Source organism: Chinchilla lanigera, unplaced genomic scaffold, assembly GCF_000276665.1.
Source record: "Chinchilla lanigera isolate Chin_1 unplaced genomic scaffold, ChiLan1.0 scaffold00084, whole genome shotgun sequence".
Lineage (NCBI taxonomy): Eukaryota > Metazoa > Chordata > Mammalia > Rodentia > Chinchillidae > Chinchilla > Chinchilla lanigera.
This window is the reverse complement of record NW_004955485.1, coordinates 1,157,026-1,177,171: the sequence shown is the minus strand read 5'-3', so window position 1 is coordinate 1,177,171 and position 20,146 is coordinate 1,157,026.

The following is a 20,146-nucleotide window of genomic DNA, read 5'->3' as shown; positions in this document are numbered from 1 at the left end:
AGAGGTCACGAGAATAGGCAAAATGTGCTAGATGGAGGAAAGTATCTTAATAGCTTACCACGTGCATCAGTTAGCTATGGCTGTATAACAAATCACCCCATAATACACTGGCTCAAAATACTACACACGTGTTTAGCTCTTGAGTCTGCGGTTTAACCTGGTGGTTCTTCTGGTCTAGAACAGCCCTGCCCAGGTTCCTGCAGTCACCTATAGGTCAGCTGAGGGTTGAGTTGTTGAACTTGGCTTGTCCTTCTCTGTTTGGGCCTCAGCAGGGTCAATAAGCCTGAGTCAGTTGTGCCTCACCCAGTCTGCTGTCATGGAGCAAGCTAGCCTGGGCTTGTTCTCAGGGCAGAGGCGGAGCTCCACAAGGGAAAGGAAGTGGGTGAGACTGTCGGGGGCTACATTCAGAACTGGTCCACTGTCACTCCTGCTGGTCAAAGAAAGAAACAATATTTCTGTCCTGTAGGCTGATCCTGCACTAAGGCTTCTCATGTGCATTCTACCTCCACGAGGTGGAGCCCACTGGCAGCCCCACTTTACAGGTGGCAATACTGAGTTAGAGGGATTAAGCAGATGCACCCAAGAGGCTGAGCATCTGAGTGGCAGAAGCCAGATTAGAACCCAGGGTCCACTCTCAGTCACTTGTGCTGAGGTGTTTGCAGCACGGTGACCCCTGGGAAGGGAGGAGACAGGGTAGGTTCCACAGCCCTGAACGCCTGCCTGGGCGGCTCTGGCAGGTAGACAGGGAGCAAGCTTCCATGACCTCTCCCAGGAAGGTGCTGCAGAGAGCAGAGTAAAAGGCCTGGGAGGACAGTGTAGCCCCTCCTGCACCTCTGACCCCCTGGAAATCCTTGTTTTGCTGCACTTAACGCTTTAGTGAGATCCTCCCTCTGGGACTCCCCAAGTCTGGCACAGCCAGAGAGCTGTTTGTCTGGGAAGAGCCGGGAAGCACTCAGAGTCCGAGGCCCAGGCTGCCTCATCCGTTCAGCATGGTCACAAAAACAACCCTTCTTGGGGAAGGCAGGAGCTTCCTCCGCTGTTCACTTCCCCTCCGCCTGCCTGGCCTCAGAAGAAAAGAGACACAGAAGCAACTGTACACTGCGCACGCACACACGCACGCACGCGCGCATGCACACACACACACACACACACACACGACTGGGACATGGATGGTGAGAGGGCTTTGTGGGGACTCAACACTAACAAAGGGAGGAAATGAATATGCAGTATTAGTAATTATACTGTATGCATCCCAATTTGTATTTCAATATGTCATTTCCATAATAAAACTGCCAGAGTGAGTAACTAATGACATGGACTCGTGTCAGGGAGTTGAAGAGGAAGGGGGGACAGCCCCCCGCCCCGCCGCAAGGAAATTGCCTCTGGTGAGAAACTCTTCCACGCAGGCTGGCTGTTTATGAGGCGGATGTAGTTTAGGGGGTGAAGCAGCGGCCCAAGCCTTTCGTGGGAAAGGAGCCAAGGTTGACCACCCAACTGCCCCAGCTGCCTGGGCTCCAGAACTGCGGGGCCGGGGCTGGAGCTGTGGAGAGCCCTAAACACAAAGGAAGAGACAGCAACGGTCTTGTGAAGGTGGCTGCCACATCCAAGGGCCCTGAACCTATTTGCACCTTGTCCTTTCCCAGCGGCCACCTTTTCTCTTTGCTTGAACTCGGCATTCTGGTCACTTCCCGAGGAGTCAGCTCTGAGCTCAAGACCCCGGCATCCGCTTCCCTTTTTGGAAGGAACTGCTCTCCCCAGGCTTTAGACTGTCTACCGTGACACCACAGGGTAACTGTCACTTTACTTCTCCCCTGGCCAATTACCTGTGAGCCCCTGAGGGCAGAGAAAGGTGGATGGGGAGCTCCTGGCCAGGACCTTCTGCTGGGAGGTGGGAGTGGTGCAACTTTCTCCCTTCCCCCTTCCTTGCAAGAGCAGGTGAGATGCATCGGGCTCCACCCAAAGCATACTGCCTCATTTCTAGATGGAAGCGAATGCAATTTTCTGGAAAATAACAGAATCAGTGTCTCGGGTGAGCAAATAATGACAGTACCCCCTAACTGTATGCTGCCTTACCAATGACAGAGTCCTTATGGACACTGCACGAACTGATTCTCATTACAGCTCTGAGAGGCGCAGATATGTATTAGAATGACTCTCATTTTCAGAGGAGGAATCCAAGGCTCCAGGAGGCTGAGGCAGGAGGATTGAAAGTTCAAACCCAGCGTAGGCAATTAAGTAACTTGGTGAGGGGCTGGGGATTTAGCTCAGTGGCAAAAGCGCCTGCCTGGCATGCGCAAGGTCGTGAGTTCGGTTCCCGGTACCGGAAAAAAACCAAAAAAAAAATAACAAAAAAACAAAAAAAACAAAAAAAAGTAACTTGGTGAGACCGAGTCTCAAAATTTTAAAAATTCTTAAAAAGTTCCAAGGATGTAGTTCAGTACAAAGGCCCTGGGTATCACACACAAAAAAACAAACAAAAAGAGTCAGTGATCTGTATCCAAGTCACATAATGGGCGTGTCTATTGGGAGCTCAAACTTGAACTCAGGTCTCCAATTCCAAATTGGGGCTACTAGGGAATGAATTAGAGGTCATTTTCTGATGCAAACTCAGCTAGCTGAGAGGTTATCACAGCCCCAGAGCCGGAGGGCTTGTGTTATCTTTAGCTTCAATTTCTTGAAGAAGTCAACACAAAAAGACAGTGATTACAGTGATAGAAAGAACTTGCCTCTGCTCTGAAAGTGATGCTGGACTGTTCCTTAGAAACCACCTCTAATTAATTTTTATCTTAGAGCTAGAAGTTTTGGGAAGAATAAAGGGAAATAAGGGACGTTCTTTAGCTCAGACCCCTGAAACATAAACCTCACGAGTAGAGGAATTACGTAGTATAGTTCTGCCTTTTAATCCACCTACGCCTTCCTTTTCAGCCACCGTCATCTCCCCTCAGGGAAGAATAGCATTTAAGAGCCAGGGGAGCTGCCTGGCAAGCACGAGGTCCTAAGTTCAATTCCCAGTACAAAAAAAAAAAAAAAACAAAAAAAAGAATAGCATTTAAGAGTTGCCATCCCAAAAATTCAAACAAGGCCAAGCAACAAGCAAACAAGAAAAGTCTTTGTTTTGTGTTGTGGTTTTTTTTGTTGTTGTTTTGTTTTGTTTTGTTTTTGTGTGTGTGAAACAAGGTCTTGCTGTGTAGTTCAGACTGGCCTTGAGTTCACTATGGAGCCCAGGCTGGCCCCAAACTCACAGTGATCCTCCTGCCTCAGCCTCTAAATGCTGGGATTACAGGTGTGCACTACCATGCCAGGCAAGATAACTCTTCCCAGGCATCCCTTCCTCTTCTGTCCGGCACTAGGCTTCTAGAGGGAGCGTTCTTGAAGCTTCTCCAGCTTCTCCCAGCCACTTGTCTGCTTCATCTCCAAAGCTGCTGGCTTCCCCCCACCCTCCCCCTGATGAGACCATAGCTCTTTCTATTTTTTTTTTCTTTTTTTCTTAATACTAGGAATTATATTGTTTTTTGTTTTTTGTTTTTGTACTAGGAATCGAACTCAGGACCTTGCACTTGCTAGGCAGGCACTTGTGCTGCTGAGCTAAATCCCAAGCCCGGCACTAGGAACTGAACCCAGGGCTTCACCTTGAGCTACACCAAACCCCATCCCACCCTCATGTTTTTTTTTCTTTTGAAATAGGGTCTTGCTAAATTGGTAAATCTCCTAGATTGGGCTCAAATTTAGGACCTTCCTGCCTCAGCCTCCAAGAGCGCTGGGACACCACGGCAGCTTTTCCATTCCATTTTACTGCTATAAAAAGGCCAACAGAGGGGTCCTGTTAGGGGCTATCTCTTCCCCAGAATTTCAGCCCCCCACTGACTTTCTTGGGACAGCAGAGGAAAACAGGTGGTAAAAGGCTCCCTTTGAACCACAACTGTCTTGAAAGATTTACTTGCGTGTGCAAAGAATGTGCTGGAGGGACCGGCAGGAAACCCCGTGGCTGAGAGGCCGGCGTCCAGGAGGGAGAGGAGACACCCTCTGTTTACTGAGTCACAAGGTCAAGTACTGGTGGCCCAGCTGGGCACAGCGATGCCCCTTGGCACTGGCTGGGTCTCCCCGCAGGTGCATTCCCAGTACACAATAAAAACAACAATTCCAACAGAACAGAGGGGAGGAGTAGAGTTCCCCCATACTACTGCATATTATGCACCTTTTCCAAAGAATGGGGAGGGCACAGAGATATTTTTGTATGTAGGAAAAAACAAATTGCCCCATGTATATACTGTATTATTTCCTCTGTGCAAAAAAAAAAAAGTGTACATCTACAAAATTCTGTATGTCTCTGCCTCATTGGGGGCAGACGTATGAAACAGAATCTGGAAGGACGATCATGTGTGCAGGGGAGGTTTACAGGAGAAAGGAGAATTCTGCTTTTCACATGTTCTGTATGCCATCGTTTGCAGTGTCTTTGTATGTAAAAATATGTAACTTTTTAGGCCGCAGCTGGTCTCAGAGTTCCTATCTGGGAGTGTGAGGTTCTCTGGTCCCTGGAAGGCTGCTCTGGCCCGGGCTTGGGCATCCCAAACTCCTCGGAGCCTAAAAGCTTCTCTCCTCTGGATCCAAGAAGCCTGCTGGTCCTGAGTGCGGGGGATGCTGTCCCTGAAGCTTCGAGGAAGCCCTCAGAGGCTGGAGTGGGTGGGAGGGCCGTGGAGCTGCACCCAGCACGCTATTGCTGCTGTCACCCGGGCCCGGCTCCAGGAAGCAACGGTGGAAAGATATTGGCAACTTTGACAAGGAGGAAATTGCTTTCTACTGTGGGAAAGAGGAATTCTGTTTTGAGGACAAAAAGCACTTGCCCTGACAAAGCGCTTAGTTAAGAGATAAGCCAGGGAGTGCAGGAGGGGTGTTGTTGGCCAAGGGTGCTGGGGAGAGCACACAGATGCTGCCTCCCTGCCTCGTGTCCCGTGGTCCGGGACTGGCCAGAGCTTCACAGGCCGCCGGAGAAGCAGCATGTGAGAGACTGAGGTCAGGGCTCTCCTGGCCCCTGCACAAGCTACTGAATCCTTCGAGACTCCGCTTACCTGTCTGCACACTGGTAGCCGTAATCGCCCCCTCTCCGGGGTGGACAGGATTAGGTGCGTCTCTGATTCAAGTTCTCAGCCCGGTGCCAGGCACCTGGTCCCCGCTGAGTGACTAATGGCTGATATCACTGCGATTGTTACCCAGGCAGTGTGAACAGTGGCGAAGGAGAACTGGCTCCAGGATCAACCCAACGGGATAAGATTTCCAGCTCCTCCAAACACGAGCTGTTGAACTTGGGCAGTCTCTTGACCTCTCTGTACCTTACTTTACTTATCAGTAAAGTGGGGGCAATGCAGGTATTATACTGATCTCACAGAGCTGAGATTAACTCAACTTGTATCCATTATGTAATATGTGCCAGGCCCGTGTGGGCAGCACTTGGCACACAGTAGGGCTGCATTGGACAGCAATGATGAGAAGCACAAGGCAAGGATGTCCCGAGGTTCAGAGTCTTCTGTCTCATCACCCTTTCCCTCTGTCCGCTCCTGTCAGGCTAGAAGAGGCGCAGAATACGACAACCCACCCTCTGGGGCCAGACAGCAGAGGGAAGCGGGTGATGCTCCCCGCCTCAGCTGCCCTGGCTGCAGAACTGAGACCCGAGACCCTCCCTTCCTGGTTCCAGGAGCAACGCTTTTCTCTAGATGAGGCTCCAAGGCGGCCTGGCCAGCTTGAAGTGTGCACTGAGTGTCCACTTGCTGCTCACACTTGGGTTGCTCTACTAGATGAGGATCACAACAGTGGGATCTGCTGAGCGGGACCTGAAAAGTGGTCTGCGGCACCGCCACCCCTGAAGTTGGCATATACCTCAAAGTCTGAGATCTGTGTCCGTCCCGGTGGATTCACACCACCCGGACTTGGACCTGGCTGTGTGCCACAGAAGCGCTGCTTCCCCAGAGGGGCAGCACTCCTCGAAAACCCCCTTCCACTGCGGAGGCGGTAGTTGAGGGGCGTCCGGCCTCTGAGTAGCAGCTCGGATGTCACAGAAGAGAGGGCCCTAAAAGGGTGACCCCACCTGTTGATATCACTCTTCTCAGACACCCGCATCTGAAGCCAATTGCCACGGGAAAGGTACTCAGCCTAAACTGTCAGCAGCAGTTAAGAGCTGGTCAGGAATGGGTCGGGCAGCTCCTTGAAAAGTAGGACACCCAAGTGATGGTGACACTGTGCGTGCTGGGGGCCGGGGTGGGAGATGGGGTGCACATCAGCCCCGGTGGGGGCAACTTGGTGAAGCCTTTCTGTCATCTTCAAAATGTGCAGGTGTGTGTTCAGTGCTTCCCCTCTAGACATGTACCCTAAAGAAACGAGCAAGGCTCCGAACAAAGAGTTTGCTATAGGAGGCTTCTCGTAGCATTGCTTACAGCAGAAAAAAATATTTACCAACAATTTAAATAACTACCACTGGGAGATGGGCTAAATAAATTATAGTGCGACTGTACAATGGAAGATTGAGTAGCATTAAAGTACTGTAGAGTAAACGCATCCCCATCGGCCTGGAAAGATGATCGTGATTCATTACGGAATGGGCTAGAAAGCAGTCTTTACAATATGGTACCATTTTCTAAAAATATACATTTTACGCACACGCACATATCATGTAGTTAGGGCAAGCATTCTTTTAGGAAGAGCTTGGCTACAGGAACACATGATACAGGGTGGTATACACAAGTTTTGCACTATAGCAATGGGTTTTTCACTTCATGGGAGGGAAGTACGGAGTAAGTAAGGGCCGTAAATAGAACTGTGTGCTTGTCTGTGTATCACAACCAAAAATGTTATCACCAGCAACTGGGGTTTGGATAGCATTTATCGTCTTTTTTTTTTTAAAGACAGTATCTTGCTGGGGATTTAGCTCAGTGGCACCGCGCCTGCCTGGCAAGCGCAAGGTCCTGAGTTCAATTCCCAGTACCGGAAAAAAACCAAAACAACAAACAAAAATAAAGACAGAATCTTGCTATATAGCCCAGGCTGGCCCGGAACTCACAACAGTCCTCCTGCCTCAGCCTCCCTCCGGAGTGCTGGGATTACAGAGGTGCGCCACCATGCCCATCCTCTTCTCTGTATTTCTGTGGTGATCATTTACTTATTTTGAAGTCACAGATTTTTGTGGGAGACTTCAGTTTAGAAGCCTGAGGCCTCTTAGAGCTGGTGGGGAGGAAAAGGGTGTGCAGACAGCATCAACTTCCGACTGCTTCGGAATCTCACCGGCAACCTCTCCAGGACCAGGGCCCATGACATTTCTGACCCCTCCTTGGACACGTGCCCTGGTTGCCAGACCTTTTCTGTGGTCATCTCTCCTTTGGGTGATGGTGTACATGTACTGGATTCTAGTTCTACGCAGACATTGTGTCTCAGCCGCGTGGCTACCTCAGTTTTGGTAAGGTTATAAAAGTCAAAAAATAAAAGAAAAAAAAAAAAAAGCAAAGCAAAGGATTAAAAAAATCCCAGACCACTGCTGTGCAAGAGAGCTGTAAGTGGGGACCAGACGTGGTGGCTACTGGTCCTAGCATACGCCGTGCACACACACAGACTGTCCCTTACGCTGGGTCAACTTCAGATTTCTCAGCTTTGTGATGCTGTGAAAACAATTCTGTACTTTCACACTTCAGTTTTTTCCTGGGCAATCACGTGCAGCAAGAGCCTCTCAGCCAGGTGAGGTGGTGGCACACCCCTAAAATCCCCGCACGCTGGGAGGCTGAGGCAGGAGGAATGCAGGTTCCAACACTGCCTGGGCGATATAGCCACTTAGTGAGACCCTGCTTCAAATAAGTATATAAAAAGGGGCCGGGGATGTAACTCTGCAGGGGCTCTGGCTTTGATCCTCAGTATTATCAACAAAAAAATATTTCATGATGTTGGGCTTTGGGCATGAACTGTAGCTCCAGTCATGCTAGCACACATGTAGTATATCACACTCTGTAGTATAGCTTACTGCTGAGCTCCGGTGCTTATTAGATTATGTGTATTATGTGCATTTTGGCTTAATTATATTTTCAACTTATACTTTATCAGGACATACCTCATTGTACTAAGCTGAGGAGTAGCTGTGTATGCATTCATACACAGAGAGAGAGAGAGAGAGAGAGAGAGAGAAAGAAAGGAGGGAGGAAGGAAGGAAAGGAGGAGGGAAGGGAGGAAGGGAAGAAGGAAAGAGGGAAGGAAGGAAGAAAGGACAGAAAGAATAGAAAAGAAATATAACTGCCTTTTGTACCTTTTTTTGCATTCTGGATCCCTGGTGAAATTACTTATTAATTCTAGTACTTGTGCTGGTAGGTTTCTTAGAACTTTCTACGTAGACGATCATGTGTCTGGCTATAGGGTTAATTTTATTTTTCTTTTCCGATTTCATCCCTGTTCTTCTCTCTTCTTGCCTTATCACACTAGCTGGAATTTCCAGCACTACGCTGAATAAAATGGTGAGGGCAGATAGCCTTGCTTTATTCTCAAGCTTTGAGGGAAAGTATCCAGCCTTTTCCCGTTAGTCGTGATGTTAACACGGGTTTTTTGAAGATGGTCTTTACTAAATTGAGGAAATTCCCTTCTATTTTTATTTTTCTGAGCACTTTTGTAAAAAAAAAAAAACTCATGGGGGTGCTGGGGATTTAGCTCAGTGGCACAGCACCTGCCTGGCAAGCGTGAGGTCGTGAGTTCGATTCCTGGTACTGGAAAAAAAACCCAAACAAACAAAAAATTCATGAATGAGTACTGAATTTTGTCAACTGCTTTTCTGAATGAATTGATAGGATCATGTGATACTTTTCTTTTTTAGCTTGTTAATACTGTGGATTACACGGATTGATTTTCAAACACTGAATTAACTTTGCATCTCTGGAATAGATCTGACTTGGTTATGTTGTGTAACTCTTTGATACAGTGCTGAATTCTACCCGCTAACGTTTTAAGAATTTTTGCATCTATATTTACGTGGGTTACTGGTTTATAGATTTACTTTTGTGTACCAACAGATTTGCTATCAGAAAATGAACTGAGAAAGAATCTATTTTCTTGAAGAGCTAGTTTAGAATTGGTGTTAATTCTATTTATTTATTTATTTATTATTTATTTGGCAGTATTCTCCAGTGAGACTTTTTTGGGAGTATTTTAATTATAGATTCAATGTCCTTAAAAGTTAAAGGAATATTTAAGTTATCTATTTCATATTGGGTAATTTCTGTGCTTCTGCGGAACTGGCCATTTCACCTAAGGTCTAGGATTTCTATGTAGATTTTGTGGTGTTCCCTGATCATATCGATGACTTCAGGGTCTATAGTAACATTCCCTGTTTCATTCTTGATATTAACAACATGTGTCTCTCTCTCTTTTCCTTTGCCTTGCTAGAGATTTGTCAATTTTATTGATCTTTTTAAAAGAAACAACTCTGTATTTCATTGATTTTCTCTATTGCTTTTCTGTTTTGTTGATTTCGTCCTTTATTATTTTCTTCTTTCTGTTTGCTTTCGGTTTATCCTGCTCTATTCCACCTGTAGGTTTTGAGGTGAAGGCTTAGATGATTGATGTTAGACTGCTCTAATGTATTCACGTAGTTGTAAATTTCCTTCAGTGCTGCTTTAGCAAGTTTTCCCCTCAGGTTTTAATGTATTGTGCTGTGTGTATATTGTGTATGTGTATATTGTGCTGTGTGTGTATTCTAATATTGTGTGTATGTGTGTGTGGTACCGAGGATTGAATCCAGCACATTTGTGCCTTCCCATTAAGCTTCATTCTAGTCCTTTTCTACTTTTTATTTTGAGACAGGATCTTGCTAAGTCACTAAATTGCCCAGTCTGAGCTCAAGCTTGCAATCCTCCTGCCTCAGCCTCCCAGCCAGAGTGCTGGGATTACAGATGTGGGTCACTTTGTCCAGCCAATATATTGTTTTAATTTTAATTCAGTTCAAACTTTTTTTATTTCTCTTGCGGCTTTGTCTTTGATCTATGGATTATGTAGAGGTGTGTTGTTTAGTTTGTAAATAGTTGAAGCTTTTTCTCTCTAATATTGATTTCTAATTTGATTCTATAAAAATTTAAGAACATAGTCTAAGATTTCAATTATTTTACATTTGTTGAAGTTTGTTTTGCAGCCCAGGAAATGGTCTACCCTTGATATGTTCTGTGGCCACTTATAGAGAATGTTTACACAAAGAATGTCTGTAGTTGGGTAGAGTGTTGGATAAATGTTATATTGGTTGCTGGTATTGATCAGTTCTATTTACCCTCTGATTTAGCATCTCACTGACCTGTCAGTTATCAAGAGTATTAATACATTTAGGATTGCCACATCTCCTCTATGTATTAACCCTTTATTGTTACATTGTATTCCTCTCTGTCCCTGGTGGCTTTTATTTTCCTCTGAAGTCTGCTTTATCTGATAATTTATATAGCCATATACATATCTAGTTTCCTTTGATTAATGTTTGCATTATATATCTTTTTTTATCTTTTTGCTGTCAACTTGTCTATTTTGCTATAGTTAAAGTGAGTTTCTGTAGACAGCAAATCTAGTGATTTTTGTAATCCACTCTATCAGTCTATGTTTTATTTGGTGATTTGGACCATTTACATTTAACCTAATTATTGATATATTAAGCTTAAATCTGCCCTTCAATTTTTTGTTTTCTGTTTTCCTTTTTTCCTGTCCTGTTACCCTGTAGGTTACTCATGAGTGACATTTTTTATTTTTTATTTTTTATTTTTTTTTGGTTTTGGTTTTTCTCCGGTACCGGGAACTGAACTCATGACCTTGCGCTTGCCAGGCAGGTGCTTTTGCCGCTGAGCTAAATCCCCAGCCCCCCAGTGACATTTTTTAGAATTCTGTTTCAATTTCCTATTTCAATTTGAGGGTATCTTTGTACAACTTCCTAAAAATAATTGTGTTAGCATTACACAAACGTAAGTTATTGCAGGCTACTGAGAGCATCATTTTATTAGTCTGTGTGAAGCACAATACCCTTATTTCTCTTTACCTTCCCTTATTCATAACAATTTTAACTTCTTCCTCTCCATATATTTAGAGCCATCCCAGACAATCCTGTATTTACTTTCACCACCACATAATTTTAAAAATTCTAGAGACGGAAAGTCTAGTGTATTTACCCATATTTTTGCTTACTGTGTTGTTTCTTCTTTCTCAATGTTTCAAGTTTCCTTTAAAAAAAAAATCATTCTTTAATCCCAGCACTTGGGAGGCTGAGGCAGGGGGAACAGCCATGAGTTCAAGCCCAGCCTGAACTACACAGTGAAACCCTGTCTGAAAAATAATAAAATTAAATTAAAAATTTAAAATTTCTTTCGTGTTCAATTTATTTATTCCAAATTTTAGCATAGCTTATCAACATTTTTAAGTGCATAAAGTCCTTTGCTAAGAGATACTTTGGGTCCATCTTTCCGGAACAATAATCATGCCCATGAATTCAAGGATCCTTTGTGGGTCAATCTGTTACCGCAGTTCAATCAACCCCATAAGGTAGTGTCACAGGGAGAAGGCTGTCCCGGTCAGCAGTTAGGTCTTTCTTCATCACACCCACTGATAGCTGATGGTGTCCCCCAAAATCATCATCTGCAAACTCCAGTATCATGGAGATTCTACCAAAATTCCCATCACTTTTTTTTCTGGCAAGTCAAATGACCAAACCAAAATCAGAAATAAATCTCTGGATATGATCAATTAAGGAGGGGTTTCCTTTGAACTAGAGTCTTTTAAACTGTTTCCCAGACATTTCCTGTGCAGCTTCAAAAGGAGTTCATGACCACTTTGGCTCGGGCTTTCAACTTTTTTTCAGAATACCCATCAGCATGACTGTTTGCCTGCTAGAAAAGCAACATCACTCCTCCTTGGGATGTGTCCCAGTGAAACGATTTTCTCTACCAAAGGGAAGGGGTAGCTGTTTCTTCAGCTTGGTGCCCCGTGGCAGGAAAACTTCTGGGAACTTAACGAAGCCTTTTCTGTTAGGTCCACCCTGATGTTGAACAAACAAGAACAAAACACTGTCTGTCGCAACCACACAAAATGTGGTCTTTTATTGCACGGTTACTTCAGCCATTTAGGGATTTGGAGAAAGCGCGTTGGGAGGGTGGCTGAGCAGACAGATGGCCAATGCAATTATCACTTGAAAAACAGGTTTGTCCTTCAAAAATGACAACAGCAGTGGACTCTCCATGGCAGGTGAAATTTGAAAAAGGATTAGGAAAGGATTACCTGCGAGAAACAGAACAGGTGCGTCCAGCGCGCTCCCACGAGGCGGGGAGGAGCTTCGGCTTTTGAATGACACCCTCAAAATAGCCCTCTCCTAGCTCGGTGCCATTGGCACCCACGGAGCTTGACAACAGTCAGTGTTGGGTGAGTTTGGGGTTACGGTAAAGAATTAGAGCACAAGGCAGAATGCATACAGAAATTTCCTTCCATACTCTGAAGGAAAAGCAGAACCGAATGACAATACATTGCACCTTTTAGCAAAAGAGATGCACATCTGTACCTGCACGGAAGGCAGGAAATTCATAACTCTCAAAGGCTCTGCACCCTGCGTGAGCCTGGAAGCTCCACTGCAGCACCCTGGGAGGGGAAGAAAAGGCCGCTGGGGAGAGTACTGTGGAGACAAGGCCAGAATTTCTACAAGTGAGCGGACCGCAGAATTAAGGGTGGAAGTGATCATCCGGCTTATGTATTTGTTTTACTGATGAAGAAACTAAACCCGGAGAGGTGCAAAGGACCTGCCTAAGGTCATGACTGGAAACTGACAGACTCACAGCTGGGATTCAGGAGCTAGGTCCCTTTGGTCCATCTCAGCCTTTTCTTTGTGCTATAGTCGTTCTATTTTGACAGGGATGGCCACTGGCTTGATCCCCCCACCCCGAGCCCCCAAAGGCAGGTCCAAGGCCATGTTGGCTCAGCAGAGGGACTCCTTGGGGGAACTCCAGATGGGCACAAGGCTGCAGCTGCACCCCACGGACCAACAGCCCCTGCTCTGTTTCTGCTGCCAAGCCTTAGAGAAGGAGGGTCCACAGGGGGGTTTCCAGGGAAGACGGGCAATGAAAAAATGATGACAGGCACTGTGCTAGGGATTTTACAGACATAATCTCATTTGCCATGTCTGGGTCAAGGTTTATCTTTCCTCAACTCCCGCTTTTCCATCTGTAAAATGGGCGTGAAGAGAACAGCTCATAGAATGATTATAGGCAGGAAATGAAATTGTGCGTGGACAATGGGGCCTGAAATATTTGAAGCACTCTGTGAATATTACCTCTTACAGTTACAGTATTTCTTTTTCTGCCGGGAATCAAGCCCAGGGTCTTGGACATGCTAGGCAAGTGCTGTACCACTAAGCTACCTCCCTAGTCCCTGTTATAGTGTATTTAAAATAATTTGAGGTGCCATTACATGGGTTGTTAATGCACTTGAAAACGTTCACACACAAAGATGTAAGGTTAAAGCGTACATGACAAGATGACATCTTCCTTTCCATAAGTTCAGTTCAGGACTGGATAGCACTCAGTTTTTCCAAGACTTTGAAACGTGAGCCAGAAAATGGAGAATTTCCTAATTCTAGCCTCTGTGTTTGGGATTTTCTATTCAATTCTACTTGAACAATGATGCAATTAAATATCAAAAGTCTAAAGAAGATTCTGGCAAATGTAGGCCAACATGTTATTCTCATGTGCCTGCCTGTCTGGGATGGATGTTTTTAGGGTGTAGTTATACAGAAATAGCCTCTGATTATGTTTCTGACTTTTCCAGGTAGGTTATAATTTCAGAGAGTTGTTTTGACGTGACTCTGGCATATTCGGTCATCTATGAATTAGAGTGACATATGACAAAAAGTTTAAATTTAACTACTCTAGGGGCAGAGGGTGTGGCTGAGCAGTGTGTATGAGGCTCTGGGTTCAGTCTCTAGCACTTCAGAGAGAGAAAGAGAGAAAGACAGAGACAGAGACGGAGACATCTCCGTTCTGATAGATAATGTTGTATGTCTTCCTACTGTTGAGACATGCAAATCTAATACACAACATGGTATGCTGCGACTGTTAAAACATGCAAAGGGTAAGTTATGTGCAAATAAAAATTAATTTTCAATGTAAGCAAGGATAGAGAGAAGGGAAGTAGGAAAGCAAACCCTTCCTCGTCGTCCTCCATGACTATTGGCATGCTGCACGGCAGGATGCAGTAGCCATCCCAGATGAATCCTTTCCTTCTGGCCCTAACTTGGACCTTACATTTCATGACTGAAAGGCACGGAAGTCGAGGGAATGATCTTCGCGTGTGTGTGTGTGTGTGTGTGTGTGTGTGGGTGTGGGTGTGTGTGGGTGTGTGTGTGTGCCTGTAGGTAGGCCTGTACCTGTATACCTGGCTAAGAAGTAAGGCCTGTGGCTGAGGGAGCTTTGGGCTATTGGCTAACGGAAGATGCTCTCTGTCCTCTGGTGGAACAGATTCCCCTATGCGTGAGTACACGCTCACGACTCTCTCACTCCAGATGAATATACTCACTTCAGAGCTCCTCAGCTTTTCACTTATGAGAAATGTGCTTTTGGGTCAGGAAAGGGAAAGGGGCAACTGGCAGGCTTCAGGTAAAAGAGACAGAAAAAAAAGAGAAAACAGGCTGGAGAGAGGAGGAGAGGGCGGTGGAGGCAAGTCAGGGGCCTGAAGCAGCTGGTTTCGCGTCTCCACGCCATGTGGCAGGCGAGCTTCCCGATGAGCCAGGCCATCGGTTCATCATCCCAAATCCTGGGCTTCTGATCGTGGGCAGAGGGATGTGGCTCCTTCGCATTTTTAAATTTTGTTTTTCAGTAAAGACCCAACAAAAAGTAGCCTTTTCCCAGAGGTAAGGAAGTCCGGTGAGCTAAAACACCAGTCTAGAATTTTACCTGTGTGGTGTGGCCACGTTGGTCCCTGCATACTGATCCAAAGTTCTGACGGGCAGTGACACGCGGCCCGTGATTAATGAGCAGGACGATGCTTTCTGGGGCGGGGGGCGGGGGCGGGGGATGAGTCACTCCAAACTCACAGAGCCCGCTTGAGAGGTGGGGACGTGGGGGCCGCCGACGGCAAAGTCCTCCAAAGTTACACGCAGAGCGGGGAAGAGCTGGCCCAAACTCTGAACTTCTAACTCTGGCCTCCATGCTCTGTCACTTCCGTTTTTGTTCTTCCCAGACACTCCCAGCCCTGTACCTTCCCGACAGGCGCGCAGCACTCCGCCGTTTCCAAGCGCCCCTCGTCCGTACCCCTCATCGAGGGGAGCTTCACCGATGAGAGCACTGGAGCTCGGAGAAGCGGAGGGACGTCTGCTGATGCTCAGCAGGAAGACTACATCAGCTGCAGACTCCCTTTCCCCTGCATCCCCTGAATGCTGATCTTTACCCCTGGAGCTTTATTCCCAGCCTAAGGCAGGCTTTGGCCATCTTTTAATTTTCAAATACCTTTGGAAAGAATCATATATAAACTAGTGCTAGTCAAGGTACAAAAAAAAATCTTTTGCTGAATTTTAAAAAAATTTTGTGCTGGGGATTGATTCCCAGGCCTTCACGCTGAACTACATGCTCAGCCCTTTTAGTTTTTTTATTTTAAGGCTAGGTGTTGCTAAATCACCAAATTGCCTAGGCTGGCTTGAACTTGTGATCCTCCTGCCTCAGCCTTCCGGAGTGCTGCAGTACAATACGTGCACCATCACGCCTGGATGCCCAAGTCATTTTTTAAAGCATGGAGACGTTAAAGAAACGGGGAACCTAAATGACTGAGAGGAGATGTGAATAAAGCTCCATATGATTTCCAGCATGACCTCAAACCACTGCCTTCACTGCCTGGTGCTTTTTGAAAATTGTCCAGCAGAGGCATCTTATTACAGACGAACCCCATCTTGTCACCAGCTCTGTTACTAGCAGCGAGGACGGAGGAAAGGACAGCGGAGCCTCTGTGCTTACTTTTTGGTAGAGGAGCCCCAACCATCGGCTCAATGGGTTTCTGGCTTCTCCACGAAGAAAGCACTTATGTAGTTAAACTTTAATGCGACCGATGCAAGAGTGCTTCTGCAGATGTCAAATGCCCCTGTCGTCACATTGAAGCAGGAAGGCAGGAAGGGCCAGCCGTAGGAAGGGGAATCCACCTCTTCACCCCTCATGACCTGCATCCCTGTTTTGGGCTCCGGGCAGGTGCCGTGTCTGGGGTCAGGGTTGCTCCACTCCTTGAGCACGGGTAAGTACTGAGTATTGCATAGGTAGCCAAGCCAGGAAGGGGCCTGCCAGGCAGAGGTGCAGGCAAGGCGAGGGCAGAAGCGAGGGGAGCAGAGGGCAAGCTCCAGCGCAGGCAGGCGCTGTGTCTGTGCTGGCTGGTGTGTGGGTAGGGGCGGGGGTTTGGGGAATGGTTGAAAGGGGCTGGCCAGCATTTTATTATTTAAATATGCTTTCTTCCGGTGTTTCCAAGGCTGGTCTTGAACTTGTGGATTTAAATGATCCTCCTGCCTTGGCCTTTCGAATAACTGGGCCTACACGCATTTGCCGCGGTGCCCATCTTTCCACTCAACACAGCTGAGCTAAGGGGAGAGGCACTGTCTTATGTTCCCTTCGTTCCTGTCATTCTGTCTGAGGCTTACAGTTCCTAACCCTCTATTCCTGGGCATTGCATGGAGCCTTCCTTCCTAATAAGTGCAGGCAGGATTAGGGCCCCCAAAGAGAAGGAGCTGGTAGCCAGCTCCCCAGCTTATTGTCGGATAGTTCCTTTCCAAAAGAAAGGTGCCCAGAAAAGCGTGGCTGGGGACATTCTGGGGATTAGGACTTGAGTGACAGCATCCGGGATGGAAGATCTCTTGATAGTGTTTATCACGTCTGAGTACAAAGAGCACAGGGCAAAGAAGAGGGAAGAAGCAGATGGGGATGTTCTGGCAAGATCCAAGGGAAAGCTAGCAGTTGGAGCGAAGAGTTTAAAGAGCCAGGGCTGGGGAGGATGAGGGAGGGAGAACACAGCCGAGGAGCCCAGGGTAGCCGCGGAGTCAGGTCCACCGCCCAAATGGTCCATGAGGGAGGGAAAGGCATCTCATCCCAGTGGATGGTGGGGCGGTCTCCACCTCAACTCTTCTATCACCTTCTCAGTAATTAACCAGCCTCTGTGTGCATGACGACAATAATTACAGGCAAAACAGCTCCTTTGATGTGAGAGTGTAGAATGTCTGCATGGAAAGAAGGGTAAATAAAAAAGACAACAATCTTGCTTTAATATATAAACAAGGCTGATGGAAAAATATTACCAAACAAGCAACTAAGCCAAACACAGAGAAAACAAGGCCCAGGAGCACGCACCTGAGATATTCTGGGCCAACTGGGGGGCACCAAACTGGTGCTCAGAGATGGACCCCCTTGGGCATTTTTGCTTTTCTTTCAAAGAGCTCACACACTTTTGTACCAAGAGGCTGCATTCTAGCCCTTACCTATTCTCTGCAGATATTCTCAGAAAGTTTCCAGAGAGGCCTGTTTACATCTGGAATCAAAGCCCCGGAGAAAGGGGGTGCTGTTACAAGGGGTTTGAATGGCTCCTCCTGGGAAGCAAAGCTAATCGGGAATGGAGCTGAGCTAGTAACCCAGCATCCTGGATGCCTGTCCTGTGATACAACCCTGAACACCATTCTTTCTGTTGGGACCAAACTTTATTAGAGAAACCTGTTAATTGGGGCCGGAGGAGAGGAGAAAGAGAGCAATGCGGTGCTAACATGATTTAACACTCAATGGGCTCTGCGCATAAATGAGGAAAGGGCTTCGGACGTTAGCGTGGCACATTCATCGTTTCACATACGTGATACCAAACTGAACACACGCAACTCAAGCATTTGCAAGGCTCTGGGGGACACAATAGCAAAGACTTTGTGAAACAAAAAGGCATTTCTCCTGCCTCCACTGTCTCTTGTGGTGCCATTGTCTGATGCTAAGAACTCACATAATAACAAAAAACAATGCCCCTACATTGGGGGAAAACTTGATTTGGCATAAGCAGTAGTGTTTTCCATGGGAATGATGGTGGGGGCTGTGGCTGACTGTGGGAATAGTGCAAATCAGCACTTTTTTGTAGCTTTTCTTCAAACCATTGTTTATTTTGGCTATGGTCAGATCCGTAGCCCAGCTTGAAGATTCCCACTCGGTTTTCTAAAGCTCACAGCCCTACAAGAGATGGAACAGAGAATAAATAAATAATCACCAAACCCCCTACCCCTGCCCTAGCACTCGTGTGGGGGGGTGGGCCTGTCTTGGTGGATGTGTACACACACACGTGTCTTGCAATAGTGCACACGTGATCCTTCCCAGCACTGAGGAGTTGAAGTGAAACCAAGGTTTCCTCTGGGCTAGCTGGCTTGTTGTCTTTCATTTGGGGAAATTAGAACTTCATCCAAGAACCAGGTTTCGCAAAATGATATTGGGCAAAGTGTGTTTGAAATTGTGCGTATATGAAGACTTCCTCAAACCCTTTGATGTTTGTGGGCCTTTAAACATGAAGAGCTGGGCTGGGGATTTAGCTCAGCGGCAAAAGCGCTTGCCTGGCAAGCGCAAAGTGGTGAGTTCGGTTCCTGGTACCGGAGAAAAACCAAAAAAAAAAAAAAAAAAAAAAAAAAAAAAAAAACTAAACATGAAGAGCTGAGGTTGAGGTTCTGCCACAAACAAAAAAGTCAGTCATGGTGCTGATAATGCAACACGAGCTTTTTCTCACAGCTCTTAGAAGTTTCTTTCTCCCTAGCCAATGGAGGCAGAGATCAGCCGTGCCAACTTTGCCACAGAATGAAAAGTGAGCAAGGAGCACATGTGGAATGATCTATATTATGCTCCAAAATGTGGACATATTTGCTTTAAAATGCCAGTTACTGATTGCTCCTGCTGTACCACCAGCAGATTATTGTATTTTTTTAAAAGTGCAAAAAACCTTCCTTGAAGGCCCTGTGTGAGGCTAAGTCTCATAGAGTATTTTACAAAGAAATGCACTTGCCTTTTGTCAAAAAGTTCCCATTTCCAGTAGGATTTTTTGTAACAAATGTGTATTAAGCTGTCTTTGAGCAGGGTGACAGCATGGCACACCTCCAGGGGGCAGCATTTCCTCTATGTAAGGAAAACTCCAGATGGCCTTGCAGGGTGGCAGTAGTTAGACGGGCTTGCTGGAAAGATGCTTTTCCAGTGAAATGCAGAAGACCCTGTTCACCATCCCCTTATTAGAGTCAAGTTACATTACAGCCAGCGACCCAGGTCCTGGCAGGAAAAGATCTTGCTATGGACCAGAGTGGGCTAAGTGCAGACGTGACTTAATGCACACAAACATCTTAGAAGTTTCAAGGACACAGAAACTTACAGCAACTGAGGTTAAGGGCTTTCTTTGCTCAGGCTCCCCCAGGCCCCACGCAGCAGGCCTGGGATTCAAGCTTTTCTCCATGGCCCTCCAGAGCACCCCTCAACTATTCCCGTTTCTGCCGCTGCACGCCTCCATCCAGAAGGATCCAGCTGCAGCAGTGAAACCACCAGGTCATCTGGGGCAGAATCCAAAAGGTGGAATTCACCTGGCAGGAGAGGAGGTGGTTCCCGGGCTGCCAGTTTTGCCTTTGTACCCTGTCAAAGAAAGGGAGCAGGTGTGGAAGCACCCTGCTGCGAGCTTTACACAGCTGGAAGAGGGCAGGGAAGGGGAGTGTGGACAGATGCTCACATCTCCACCCCCTTCCTGGAAAATAACTTTGCATTTGAAGGGTTGCGAAGACGCAGCAAGTAAATCTGAAATCCGGACCTGGGCAGCAAGGAGATTTTATTTGGCTGTGTGAAGGCACACGCAGGTGCTTGTCTTGTGTGTGTGTGTGTGTGTGTGTGTGTGTGTGTGTGTGTAGAGAGACAGAGAGAGACACAGAGACAGAGGGGGATTGAGTTGGAGGAAGGTTCGAGTTAAGTGTGATGGTTCATTTCTCCCCATCTGAACTGGCTTTTTATTAAAAAAAAAAAAAAAAAATAGTTGTACCAGTCACCATTTATCCCAAACACACTATGTAACAGGCATTGTTTTAGTCGTTTTTCGAAGTATTATTTTTATGTAAAGAAAAAAAAAAACTGTTTTATGCAGGTGCACCCAAAGACGAGTGTTGTTT